An 8,463-nucleotide genomic window follows, 5' to 3' on the forward strand; every position below is an offset into this window, starting at 1 on the left:
CTATGCAATGTTGTGCACTAGACCGGACGTTAGCCTGGCCATAAGTATGTCAGGCATGTTCCAGAGTAATCCAGGAGTGGATCACTGGAGAGCGGTCAAGAATATCCTGAAGTACCTGAAAAGGACTAAGGAGATGTTTCTCGTGTATGGAGGTGACGAAGAGCTCGCCGTAAAAGGTTACGTCGATGCAAGCTTTGACACAGATCCGGACGACTCTAAGTCGCAGACTGGATACGTATTTATTCTTAATGGGGGTGCGGTAAGCTGGCGTAGTTCCAAGCAAAGCGTCGTAGCTGATTCTGCATGTGAAGCGGGGTACATGGCTGCCTCGGAGGCGGCTAAGGAGGGTGTCTGGATGAAGCAGTTCATGACGGATCTTGGAGTGGTGCCAAGCGCACTGAATCCAATAACCTTGTTCTGTGATAACACGGGTGCCATTGCCTTAGCAAAGGAACCACGGTTTCACAAGAAGACCAGACACATCAAACGACGCTTCAACCTCATCCGCGACTATGTCGAAGGGGAGGACGTAAATATATCCAAAGTGCACACGGATCTGAATGTAGCAGACCCGCTGACTAAACCTCTTCCACGGGCAAAGCATGATCAACACCAGAACTGTATGGGTGTTAGATTTATTACAATGTAATTCGCATGGTGATGTGAGGGCTAGATTATTGACTCTAGTGCAAGTGGGAGACTGTTGGAATTATGCCCTAGAGGCAATAATAAATATAGTTACTATTATAATTCCTATATCAAGATAATCGTTTATTATCCATGCTATAATTGTATTGAATGAAGACTTATATACATGGTTGGATACATAGACAAAACACTGTCCCTAGCAAGCCTCTAGTTGGCTGGCCAGTTGATCGAAGATAGTCAGGGTCTTCTGACTATGTACAAGGTGTTGTTGCTTGATAACTGGATCACGTCATTAGGAGAATCACGTGATGGACTAGACCCAAACTAATAGACGTAGCATGTTGATCGTGTCATTTTGTTGCTACTGTTTTCTGCGTGTCAAGTATTTGTTCCTATGAGCATGAGATCATATAACTCACTGACACCGGAGGAATGCTTTGTGTGTATCAAACGTCGCAACGTAACTGGGTGACTATAAAGATGCTCGTTGAGTTAGTATGGATCGAGACTGGGATTTGTCACTCCGTGTGACGGAGAGGTATCTTGGGGCCCACTCGGTAATACAACATCACACACAAGCCTTGCAAGAAATGTAACTTAGTGTAAGTTGCGGGATCTTGTATTACAGAATGAGTAAAGAGACTTGCCGGGAAACGAGATTGAAATAGGTATGCGGATACTCACGATCGAATCTCGGGCAAGTAACATACCGAAGGACAAAGGGAATGACATACGGGATTATATGAATCCCTGGCACTGAGGTTCAAACGATAAGATCTTCATAGAATATGTGGGATCCAATATGGGCAACCAGGTCCCGCTATTGGATATTGACCGAGGAGTCACTCGGGTCATGTCTACATAGTTCTTGAACCCGTAGGGTCTGCACACTTAAGGTTCGACGTTGTTTTATGCGTATTTGAGTTATATGGTTGGTTACCGAATGTTGTTTGGAGTCCCAGATGAGATCACGGACGTCACGAGGGTTTCCGGAATGGTCCGAAAACGAAGATAGATATATAGGATGACCTCATTTGATTACCGGAAGGTTTCCGGAGTTACAGGGAATGTACGGGGAATGACAAATGGGTTCCGGGTGTTCACCGGGGGGGGGGGCAGCCCACCCCGGGGAAGCCCATAGGCCTTGGGGGTGGCGCACCAGCCCTTGATGGGCTGGTGGGACAGCCCAAGAAGGCCCTATCCGCCATAGATAGAAAATCAAAGAGAAAAGAAAAAAAAGGAGGTGGGAAAGGAGAGAAGGACTCCACCTTCCAATCCTAGTTGGACTAGGATTGGAGGAGGATTCCTCCTCCCTTGGTGGCGCAGCCCTTGGGGCTCCTTGAGCCTCAAGGCAAGCCTCCCCTCCCCTCCTCCTATATATATGGAGCTATTAGGGCTGATTTGAGACAACTTTTTGCCACGGCAGCCCGACCACATACCTCCACGGTTTTACCTCTAGATCGCGTTTCTGCGGAGCTCGGGCGGAGCCCTGCTGAGATTAGATCACCACCAACCTCCAGAGCGCCGTCACACTGCTACAGAACTCTTCTACCTCTCCGTCTCTCTTGCTGGATCAAGAAGGCCGAGATCATCGTCGAGCTGTACGTGTGCTGAACGCGGAGGTGCCGTCCGTTCGGCACTAGATCGTGGGACGGATCGCGGGACGGTTCGTGGGACGGTTCGCGGGGCGGATCGAGGGACGTGAGGATGTTCCACTACATCAATCGCGTTCACTAACGCTTCTGCTGTGCGATCTACAAGGGTACGTAGATCGGAAATCCCCTCTCGTAGATGGACATCACCATGATAGGTCTTCGTGCGCGTAGGAATTTTTTTGTTTCCCATGCGACGTTCCCCAACACACCAGCCCCTGCTCTTTTTTGTGTGAAGTCTCCGTTGAAGTGCATGGTCCATCCCTCGGGCGCCTACACCCCGGGGGCAAGGGATTGTCTCCCTTCCAGCCCCTGGTCCAGTGCGTCCGTCCATTCCGTCACGAAGTCAGCCAGGGACGCCCCCTTGATGACCCTGGTCGTGCTGAATTCGATGTTAAAGGCCCGAAGCTCGATGTTCTATTCGGAAACTCTTCCTGCTGCGTTTGGGTTGTGCATGATCTTCTCTAAGGGGTAGGCGGAGACGACCTTGATCGGGTGTCCTTGAAAGTAGTGACGCAGCTTGCGCAAGGCAACGAGGAGTGCTAGAAGGAGTTTCTTTTGCATGGAGTAGCGTGAGCATGCGTCCCTCGGTACTGTTCTAACGAAGTACACTGGGTGCTCGACGAGGGTGCGTCCGGTTGGGGCGTCACGCCCCTCGGCAACTTCAGGAGGTTGGGGCATTTCGTCGTCCAGAGGAGGAACCGAGGCCTGAGGAGGGCTAGGCACGTCATGACACGATCCCGCAGTTTGGGCTTCGGGTCCCTCTTCTTGCGGGGGAATTGGAACTCGTGAGTCATGCGAGCCCCCAGACGCTCCGGGCGGTGGCCCGCTGGGGATTCCCGAAGTAGCGCCCTTGCTAGTTTGCTCCTCCCTCACTGCCACCAATGCGACGCTAGCGGAGTGGGGGTGGCAGCGAGGTACAGAAGCAGAGACTCCCGAGGGCGAGGCGCGATCGGCGGGCTCCTAAGGTAAGGCTTGAACTCATCGAAGGTGGCATCGGCCTCCGGGTTCCACTCGAAGGGCCCCTTTCTTTTCATGATCTTGAAGAAGGGCAGGGCCCGCTCGCTAAGCTTGGACATGAAACGACCGAAGGAGGTAACACACCCCACCAACTTCTGCATCTCCTTGAGGGTTGTGGGTGCGCTCATTTGGTTTATGGCATTGACCTTCACTAGGTTCGCCTCGATCCCCTGGTGTGATGCCAGGAAACCGAGCAGCTTGCCTAATGGGACCCCAAAGAATTACTTCTCGGGGTTGAGCTTCAGGTTCACCTCTCAGAGGCTGGTGAAGGTCTCCTCCAGGTCCTCCACCAGGGTTTTTGCCTGCCTTGATTCGACCACGATGTCGTCGACGTAGGCCTTTGCATTCCTCCTGAGCTGCGGTCCGAGGGCGATATGCATCAACCGCTGGAAGGTTGCCCCTGCGTTCCGCAGCCCGAAGGGCATGCACTCGTAGCATTATACCCCACACGGAGAGAGGAAGGTTGTCTTCTCGACGTCCTCCACCGCCATCTTGATCTGGTGGTAGCCCGAGAATGCATCCAGGAAGCACAAGAGATCGCACTCCATGGTGGAGTCCACAATCTGATCGATGTGTGGTAGCGGGAACGGATCTTGAGGGCAGGCCTTGTTGAGGCTCGTGAAGTCGAGCACATGCGCTCCTTCCCGCATTTCTTCGGGACAACCACCGGGTTGGCTACCCATTCTGGGTAGCGCACCTCTCGAATGACCCCTGCCTCCTTCAACTTGCGCACCTCCTGAGCAATAAATGCATGCTTCTTCGGGGCTTGCCTTCTTGCTTTCTGCTTCACTAGACACGCGTTCGGGCACATCATGAGGTGGTGCTCGATGACGTCCCTCGGGATCCCCGCTAGGTCGGAGGCGCTCCAGTCGAACGCGTCCTTGTTCGCCCTGAGAAAACCCACCAACACCTCTTCTTGGTCTTGTGGGAGGTTTGCGCCGATGGTGAAGGTGGGATCCGAGCTTCCTTCGTCCACTGGAACTTGCTTCATCTCCGCCCGGTCTTGGGAGAACAACTGCTTCTTCACGGGCGCGATGTCGTGGACATCTCTGTGGTGCGCGCCTCACCCCTGAGGATGGCACACCCCACGGTCGCGGCCTTCTAGGAGGGCCCGAGCGCCCGTGAGGCATCCTTGATGTCCCCCACGACGGTGAGCACACTGCCACTCCCGGGCATCTTGACGATGTTGTAGCCCGGGTGCGTCGCTGCCATGAACTGCGCAAGGGCGGGGTAGCCAAGTATTGCGTTGTACGCTAGGTGGATGTGGGCGATGTCGAAGTCTATGTGCTCGATGCGGAAGTTGGAGCGGGTGCCAAATATGACGGGGAGGCGAATCCGCCCCACGGGGATGACGGATGTCATCACCACCCGAGAGAAGGGCTTTGAGGGCACAAGACGCTCTCGGGGTAACCGCAGTGTGTCAAAGGCCTCCACTGAGATGACGTTGAGGTCCGCGCCACCATCGATGAGGGTTTTGGAGACAGCCACGCCGGATATGGTTGGCGTGCACAACATGGGAAGCGCCCCGGCGACCGTTGTGGCCTTGGGTGATCGTCGGGCCCAAAGGTGATGTTAACCTCTGGCCACACACGACGTTTTGGGGGCTCGGGCCTTGGGAGAGCCGCCCCGGCGCGCTGCAAGAAACGCTTGACGTGATGGCCGGAAGGTGGCGCCTGCGATCTGCCAAGGATGCAGGCGACTGCGGCGGCGACCCTGCTTGCTCGGACGTCGTCCACCGACGTGGATCAGCGATCGTTGGTGGTTGCGCTTGCAATGGAGTCCCGAGTCCAAATCTGGCTCTTGTTGTTAGCGTGGAGGCTCTGACACGCGCCCCTACGTGGCGCGCCAAATGTCGGATTTCGGGATCCGCAAAACCCTAGAGATTCAAACTCAGGGGAGCGCGTGTGGACCATGTAACAGATTGGATCCCTGGGCACGCTACTCGATGGGCAGGGCAGAGAACTCACTCGACGGTGAGGAAGTCATAGAACACAGCAGTTTACCCAGGTTCGGGCCACTGCAAAGCATAAAACCCTACTCCTTCTTTGATGAATTGCCACTCGTGGAGGTTTGTGGATGAACTAGTACAGTGTTCTTTGGCCTCCTGAGGCTAGGTGGACTTAGTGGTGTGTGGGTGTGTGGATGAGAGTCCGTCGGATCCCCCTCTCGAAGCAACCTATCCTCTATTTATAGTGGCGGCCCTGGTCCTCTTCCCTTATAGTTTTGGCGGGAGGGAATCCCACAGCGGCCAATTTGGAAGGGGAACAGGGGAACATGCTCCCCTACCCAAAGGTGGTCTTCGCGTGCAAAGTAGATGCCCGTGCTGCAGGAACGGGCCCGGGGGTGACGTCTGTCCTATTGGCGGGCGGTGACGGCCTCGTTGCACCAGAAGGGAAACCTTTGGAAGATGCCCTTGGGACCCTGGTACGTCCTTGCTCCCTTTGCACTAAAGGGGAAACTGCTCCGTCCTGCCGTCTGCTGCTCGCCTGTCCTTCCCTTGCGTCACCCTTGACTCCGTGGCCAGACCTTGCCTTGGAATATCCGCCGCTCCGGAGGGGTCCTGAGGAGCCCCCCACGGGTGTTGATGCCATTTCTCCTCGTGAGGCTTGGCCCCTCACGAGGGCCTTGTCGAGCCTTCTGGTGCTTGGTTGATGAAGTGGGCCAGCCCTGGGCCGCAGGCAGGCGGATCTAGGTACCCCCGTTCCCAGAACGTCGACAGATGCGGACGCGACCCACGCCTTCTCATGTCTGCTCCCGTTCACACGTGCGCCCGGTCAAAGCCAACATCGTCTTTATTAACAATGATCGCCCATGCGTTAGCGACCCACAAGCACCCTTTTAATCCGAGTGTGCGGGGGGTGTGGGGGTGTAACGCCCAGGATGCGATCATATCCTTATTTTGGCACCAGGACCTCGACAGGGATAGAGCGCATCTCGTCGTTCCGCAAGAATGGATTTCGTTACAAGTACATGTAAAGAAGAGATGAGTATATGAAATTGGCTTACACTCGCCACAAGCTACAACATGAACATCAGACTAGAGCAATACATTCATTCACCATGTAGAAGAGTAGGGTCAGACTACGGACGAAATCAAACAACAAAACGATGTTCATCCTTGCTATCCTAGGTTGCCGGTCTGGAACCCATCCTATGCTCGATGATGATGAAGAAGAAGAAACTCCAAATAGAACAATCATCGCGCTCACGTCAAAGTATCACTTTACATGTACCTCCAACTATTGTTGTAGTAATCTGTGAGCCACATGGACTTAGAAATCTCATTTCCATAGGTATCATGATATGCTTAAGTGGTGAGGCTGCAACTAGAACTAAGCATTTATTTGAGTGGCTAACTTACGAGTACAAGAACAAGAGGGGTGATTTACGCATAAACATACGTGAACTAATAATGATCAAAAAGTGATCCTGAACACCTACTTACGCTTCAAGCACAACCCCATCGAGTCCTCTCTCGAATTCAGAACTCACGAGTAGGCTGGACGAAAAGCTTGTTACTCATGAGTTTAAGGAGCGCCGGAAACTCGACTTGTTAAGGCTCATGCTCGTTAGTTAATGAGCCAAGTTGAACATCAATCTTAGATCGTTAATATAAATGAGCTTAATGAGCTAGATCACGAGTATCACAAGTAGCTCATTTGGCTCGTTAAGTTTCAGATGCACATACATGCCACATCCCAGCCCACAACCACACAAACCACAACCCACCTCGCCCTCGTGGGAATCTGATCAGTATCCTTAATAGCCCTACCCCACACTACTTAGGGCATGTACAATGCATAGACTCACGGTGATGCCCCGTATGTCATGTAGGATCGGGTGTCATAAAAAGTAGGTTCAAATAAGGAAGCGGGATCCTATGCAGGAGGCAGGTGTTTGAAAAGAAAAGGTGAGGTCCGGTGTAAAAAGATGAAAAGTTAGAACGGAAAGTAGAGATGCATGAGTCTTAGAGTCTTTATTTTTTATTCTTTGATGAGGCACCCTGATGGTAGCTTGCATTGCAGAGAAAAAGTCAATATAAATGCCTCAAGCTACTTTTTATCATGGGACATCTATATCCATATGCCACCATTGTACATGCCCTTAGGAAGATCCCAGACCAGAGAAGGAGACGAGAAGACTTCTTAGAGAATAGAGATGGAGAAAGCTAGGTCTAGGTCTTTGACCACGCGAGTAGGGCGGCAGCTAGATCGACCGGTCTCTATTTTGGCGGCTGGTGTCACTTGACTTCGAATTTGGCCCGCCTCCGTCCCTCCGCGGCTTCTCCATCTCCATCTGCCTCCCATGGAACGTTGGGAGCGACCATAGCCTATAGGAGAGACTACAAGCATGGAGTCTAAGGCCCGAAAGCTGGTGAGGAAGACGAGGTCGTCCTCCAATTCAGCATCACGAGAGTCTCCTTCTGCGGCAGCAAAGCCACCTCCTCCTCATCAGCAAGCGCACGTACGAAGGCATCGAAGAGCAGAGAAGGTGACGTCACCGACATGCTCCGATGCTGACGTCATCGGTGTTGGATCGGGAGCAGTAAGATTGTTTGTCTCACACTCTCATGCTATTATCTTCCCTTGTATGGAAACCTTCCTATGTTGACATGTTGGATTTGAATAAAGAGTTTAAGTTTGTGTCTTCATTTTATGTGACATCATGGCATCATGCATATCATCTCTTCTTTTGTTCTTCTCTTTTGTTGTTGTCTTACATCTTGGTATGTGTGTGAGTGAAATGTGTGGATGTGATTGGGTATCTGCAATGTGAGTGGGTGCAACAAGAGTCCCTTCAAAAAACCCTTGTTGCACCATACCTTTTAATCCCTCCTTTCCAATGATAATTGATGTAGATTTAAAAGTTTCTATTTTGCCTCAATAAAAATGTTCCTCCTCTTCAAAAGTTCTTCATATTAATTGTGGGGTGCAACACCCTTTTCTTTGAATTTATTATCCTTTGGTTTTATTTAAAACAGAGCCCCGTGTTATATAAAATGATTTTATTTTTGTTCTTCTAAAATGCCCTACTTATTTTTATAAATAGTGGTAACATTTCAGAAGAACAAAGGTATTTTTATTTTGTTAAAACTCTTTTTCTTCTAGATCGCACATTTATTTGAACCTGTTCTATTTGATTT

Source organism: Hordeum vulgare, chromosome 4H, assembly GCF_904849725.1.
Source record: "Hordeum vulgare subsp. vulgare chromosome 4H, MorexV3_pseudomolecules_assembly, whole genome shotgun sequence".
Lineage (NCBI taxonomy): Eukaryota > Viridiplantae > Streptophyta > Magnoliopsida > Poales > Poaceae > Hordeum > Hordeum vulgare.